This window comes from Urocitellus parryii, chromosome 3, assembly GCF_045843805.1.
Source record: "Urocitellus parryii isolate mUroPar1 chromosome 3, mUroPar1.hap1, whole genome shotgun sequence".
Lineage (NCBI taxonomy): Eukaryota > Metazoa > Chordata > Mammalia > Rodentia > Sciuridae > Urocitellus > Urocitellus parryii.
In genome coordinates, this window is record NC_135533.1 from 28,834,522 (window position 1) to 28,840,952 (window position 6,431).

Here is a 6,431-nt window from a genome sequence, read left to right on the forward strand (position 1 = left end):
TGAAGATCTGGGCAGAGGGGAACATCTGCAATCCCAGCAACCCTGGAGGCTGAGGCAATTTCAAGGCCAGCCCCAACAATTTAGACAAAGACCCTGTCTCAAAATTAAAAGGACTGGTTATATAGCTCAGGGGTAAAGCACCCCTGTGTTCAATCCCCAGTATCTTTCCCCCCTCATAAAAGACCCAAGGGAAGAGAGGAGGAGAGGAAAGATGGTATATACTAGAGAATAAAACTTCCATTGCTTTATATACATATATGAATATTTCACAAGGAATCCCAATATTATGAGTAATTATAATGAAGTTTTTAAAATAAGAACAATAGTTGGGTCAGAGCTCAGCCGTTTTTCCAGCACAATATCGCCACCTGCCTGACATTTTCAAAAGTGTAGCTATTAACCTACTACTAAGCTCTTGAAACTTGAATGCCTGGCCCATGGAAACTGACTTGCTGGCCTGACATCTTGACTTTGGGGTAGATCAGCTCTAATTGGAGGATTAAAAGAGATGGAAGGAGTTCAACAGGCCAGCCAAATAGGAAAGGTATATTTGAGAGTACAGGTAGCATGGCCCTACCTATAGTGTCTCCATTTTACCTTAAAAAGTATAGATAACCTCTTTGGTTATACATCCACTGCCTGAAGCAAAGCCAGTAGCTTAGTGGGGAGCCCAGTTCACAAAATAACTAAGCTTAGTTCAATTGCTTGTCAGTAGTTTCTGCCAAGTCCCAGCAAGAATCTTTTTATTTTTTATTAACTATAGATTATTCTGAAGTTTATATGGAAAGACAAAGGAACAGGAATAGCAAAAACAATCTTGGAAAAAAGTCGTAGAAATCACTCTATTTCAAAAGTACAGTAATCAAGACGATATAATACGGGTGAAAGAATAAATACAGATCAATTGAATGAGATACGGAACCAGAAATAGCCCTACACAAAAATTTTCAATTGATTATGATTAAGTTTCAAAAGGAGAAAATATAGGCTTTTCAACAAATGATTCTGGAACTATTAGTATAAGGTAGGCAAAAATGTGAACTTCTGCCTAATCTCACACTTTATACAGAACTTGAAATGGATTATAGATTTAAATGTTATATAAAATTAATATGGATTATAGATTCATAGGCAAGCAAAAGTCTCTTTGTAAGAGTCTAGGGTAGCAGAAATGTTTAGACTTGATACCAAAAAACATAATCCACTTAAAATTTATTAAATTGATCTTCATCAAAATGTAAAACTTCTTGTTCTGTGAGAGACCCAATGAAGAAAATGAAAGACAATAGAGCCTGGGAGAAAATACTTTCAAACTGCATGTCTGACAACTCGTTCAAGATATAAAAAGAACTTTCAAAACTAAACAGTAAAAAGACAAATAAGCCAATAAGATGAACAAAGAACATGAAGAGACTTCACCAAAGAAGGAAAATGATCAATACCTAAAAAGATGTTCAATATCATCTGGAAAATGCAAATTAAAATCACAATAAGACACCACACACCTATCAGAATGACCAAAATATTAGTGTCAGTATCTAGTGTGGGCAAGGATACAGAGAAACTGGACTGTTCATACATTGCTGGTGGGAAAATAAGATGGTGCAGCCACCCTGGAAAATAAGTATATACTTACCATATGACCCAACACTTGCATTTATGGGCATTTATCCCAGGAAAATGAAAAACATTATGTTCTGTACATGATTGTTCATAGTTGCTTTATTTATAATGGACCAAGACTGGAATCCACCCAAATGTAGTGGATGAATGGTTAACTGGTAATCCATGCAATGAAAACTACTGATATCACTTGGGTGGATCTCCGGGACATAATGCTGAGTGGGAAAAAAAAAGCCAATCTCAAAACTGTCACATTCTGTATTATTCCATTTAGATTATATTTACAAAATAGAACAATAGAGATGGAAATAAATTAGTGATGGCCAGGAATAGGGGTGGGGTGGGGGGGACAATTAGGGACTTGTATGTACCATAAGGGGAATAGCTCAGTATATTAGTGCTAGCTGCATGAATTTACACTTGTTAAAAATCTCATGTAAGAACACATACAAAAAAATGTCAATTTCCTGTTTTGATACTATGGGTTATGAAGAGATAATTATTGGAGGAAACTGGGTGAAGGGTACACAGGGTCTCTATATTAGCAACTTCCTGTGAGTCTAAGAAATTATTTCAAAATTTAAAAATTAAAAGATGGCCTGCTTTAGGGCAAAAAAGCAAATATTAGTACCTAATCAGCATCAATACTACTATAACTTGGGAACCATTGAAGATATCTTTAACAGTTGATTCATGTGTTTTAACTTTAAGCATGATGTTAAAACTGCCAGCATTCACTTTCCATAATAATGTCAAATGAATGCCACTGTGTTTTGGCTATTGGCATTTGAGCCTATGAGTTCTAAGTGGTTTTACAAAGAACTTTACAGCTGGGTGAGGTGGCACACACGTGTAATCCCAGTGGCTCAGGAAGCTGAGGCAGGAGGATCACAAGTTCAGAGCCAGCCTCAGCAAAAGCAAGGTGCTAAGCAACTCAGTGAGACCCTGAATCTAAATAAAATACAAAACAGGGCTGGGGATGTGTCTCAGTAGTTGAGTGCCCTTGAGTTCAATCCCTGGTACCCCCCCCCCGCCTCCTTCTCAAAAAAAGAACTTGACTGTGCACTGCCTTTACTATCAGCGGTTTTACCACCACCCATTTGTGTATGGAGAGATGTGCTCATCAAACTAGGCCTAGAACTAGATGAGGATTTGGGTTAATATAGAGAACAAAAGGTAAAAGTAAATTATAGGTTTAAAAAAAGTAGATTTGAATGCCTACATTTGTGGGTGTTATAGAATATATAACTTAAACACTTGTATGAATTCTCCACTGGCCAGTAGTCTTCCATTATGCTTCTATGGACATCTTGAGTTGATTTACAGATCTGCTATACATCACTGGATTTTGGGCCACTTCTAATATGTTCAAATTATGGACTGTACTCTCAAAAGATGAATTACTATTATTGAAAGCAAATCAATTTACCCACTCATTTAATAGACTGACCCTAACAGCTGTATGTTGCTTAGAGCCTGTACTAAATGCACAAATCAAAAGACTGTCTCAGTAGTAGAGCACTTGCCTCTCATGCATGGAACACTGGGTTCAATCCTCAGCAACACATAAACAAATAAAACAAAGGTATTGTGTTCATCTACAACTAAAAAAAAAATTATTTTTAGAGTCACAGAGCCAGGTACGGTAGCGCAGGCCCCTGATCCCAGCAACTTAGGAGGCTGAGGGAGGAGGATCACAAGTTCAAAGCCAGGCTCAGCAACTGGGAGGCACTAAGCAACTCACTGAGACCCTTTCTCAAAATAAAATACAAAATAGGGCTGAGGATGTGGCTCTATGCTTGTGAGTGGCCCTTGAGTTCAAACCTCGGTAACGGAGGGGAGGGGAAAAAAAAAAAAAAGACTGTCACAGAAGCATTAGGCTTTTAACCACTGAGCTGCATCCCCAGCCCTATTTTGTATTTTATTTAGAGAAGGGTCTCACTGAGTTGCTTAGCGCCTCACCCTTGCTGAGACTGCCTTTGAGCTCGCCATCCTCCTGTCTCAGCCTCCCAAGCGGCTAGGTTTACATGCATGCACCACTGCACCTGGCTTAGGGCTTCTTTTTAATCAAGTCCCCATTTCTACTGGCACATACAGTAGGCTCCCACGTTGGGCTTCGCGTGGTTGGGAACATTGCTGAGATAGCGGAAATGCCCAGTGCTGTGCTGGGACAGCAGAAGCTCAAGAAAGCAAGTAGCCTATTATATGCTTGAAGGTTTTCTTGATACCCAAGAGGATATGCAAAACATCAAGCTTCCCAATTGCATTTACTTTCTTGTATGAAATTAATTCACTGTGACTTCAATACCAAAGGCTTTGGCAGATGCATACACAGTAATGTTTGTTTAAATATCCAGACCCACGACCTTTGGAGGATGCTACAGAATTTTTTTCCGAGTGGCTTTAAAGTCTCTTTTCTACTTGTTCACATTTCAGAATTGAATCCCAATTTCCAAAACTTTCTGATAATAGTAATAACAGATTGCAAAACACAATAGGAAACTCTACTAGAGTCCCTTCTGAGAGTCGCTACAACCAGAAAATAATAAGACAGGGTGAATTTGAAACAAGAAAAAGGTAAGTGTCTGGGACTGTGAATAGTGCTTGCACCGACTCAAATGTCTTCCTTGAGATCTTTAGATTCAGTTAAATCACAGCCTTATTTCAGTACTTGTGATAGAGGAGAAGAGTAATCACAGAGCTCTCTGGCTGACTTTCACGTGCACAGCCCACGGCAGCCGGATCAAACTTCCAGTGCAAAGCCCTGCCCTCAGCCTCTCCAAGGCCATCCCGTCCTCCTATCCCTACTCACATTGATTTTTCCCAATTTCTAGCATCTTCATTTTTCTTCTGCCCTCAAACATTTTCTCCCTGTCCTAAAAAAAAATCCCTCCTGAAAAATCAAGTAACAAAAGCACAACCTTCACCTGCCCCTGCTATTTCTCCTCTCCCTGCAGGTGAACCTGGCAGACATTTCTCAGGGCTTTGACCTTTTGTTTCACATCAGCCATTCCTGCCCTGGAATCTGGGCTCTTTCCAGTCTGGTCGTGGGCAAATCCACTGGCCTTATTCTTAGCTTTATTGTGCTTGACCTTTAAAAAAAAATTAATATCTTTATTTGTGGTGCAAGGGATCGAACCCAGGGCCTCATGCATGCTAGGCGAGCCACACCCTAGTCCTGTGCTTGAACTTTTGATGATAGAAAGTCTCTAAATTAATGGTAGCTGTAAATTAATGATAGCTGTGCTGTTCCAACACCTCCCTTGGATCCCTGGTTGGCCTTCAAAATGCTATGCCCTCGCTGTTCTTATGTTTTACTGACCAACACCCTTCTTCCTTCCATCTCTGAATTTTGGCATTCTCACATTGGATTTTTGGGCTCTCCCTCCTTCTCATTCCTGGCAGCTGCATCTGATCTCACAACCTCAGTTCTTACCAGACTCTGATGGCCTCCTATTTTGAATCTCTAGCCCTGAGCTCCTGCTCCCCAAACAGCCAAGTTAACATTCCCTCTGTTTCTACATATTGAAGTTATTTTTCACCTTGCCTCATAACACCCCAAGCCATTTCCTACTTTCTTAAGATGGCCTTATTTTAGTGACAATTACCCACAGTAAAAACTAGGACATTTCTCATGTCCCCTGCACTGCAGATCCACCCTATCGGACATGAACTTGTCCATTTTCTGGATCATACATCGTTAGCTCATTTTACCTTGAGTTCTGTTGTTAGTGCCTTCAGCCTAGGTTATTGTAGTAGCCCTTGCTCCACCCCCTTCCTCTCCAATAGCTCCTTCTCTACCTTCACCCACCCAACATGACCAAGCTCATTCCCCTAAAGCAGAGTCTTCACCAGGACACTACAATCAAAACCTGATGTAACACTGTAAAGCCTGAAATCCTCCAGCCTTTGAGGATTACTTGAGGTCCTTCTGACTCCACCATCCTCTACATAAATCTTTTTCTGTAGCTCCTCCCCCAGACCTCCTGAAGTCCACCAGGAGCCCACCTCTCACTGCCTTTGTTCATGCCACAGCCTTGTGCTCTTCCTGCTCGGGGAGCAACAAAGCCTGGCTGGCCCGGGGCTTGCAAGTTGTGAGAATCCAGGAGGGACATCAAGATCTGTATGGCCTATGACCTCTGAAACATAAACTGGTTGTATAAGATATCTATAAATAAAAAGGTTATAGACTTCTTTTTTAATGGACCTAGAGCTTGAGTTTTACAAAAGAAAAAGACTTTGGGAGATTAGTTGCATGATAATTTAAATAAACTTGATGCTATTAAACTGTATACTTAAAATGGATAAGGAAGTAAATTTTATTTATATTTTGTCACAATTAAACACACAAATTAAGTTTAAAACATAGGACTTCATAGGAAGCTAGTTGTCCCACGCAATCAGAGGAATGGTCTCTGAGTCAAGCCCAGAACCACAGGCACGATAGTGACAAGAGCAGCTATGCTGACCTGGGCCTTTTGTGGACAGTAACTTGAAGTTGATCCTCTTTCAATCCCACTTGTAGATGTTATTCTCTCCCATCTGACTGGAGTCCAGGATAAAGGCAGAGTTCTTTTGTTTGTGTGTTTATTTTTTGGTACTGGGGATTGCATTCATGGGTGCTTTACCATGAGCCACATCCCCAATCCTTTTTTAAGTTGCTTAGGGCCTCACTAAATTGCTGAGGTTGGCCTCAAACTTGCAATCCTCCTACCTCTGCCTCCTGAGTCTCTAGGATTACAAGCCTGTGTCACTGCACCCAGCTTTTTGGTTCATCTTACTGTAAAATAAGAAGATGCATTGGTGGG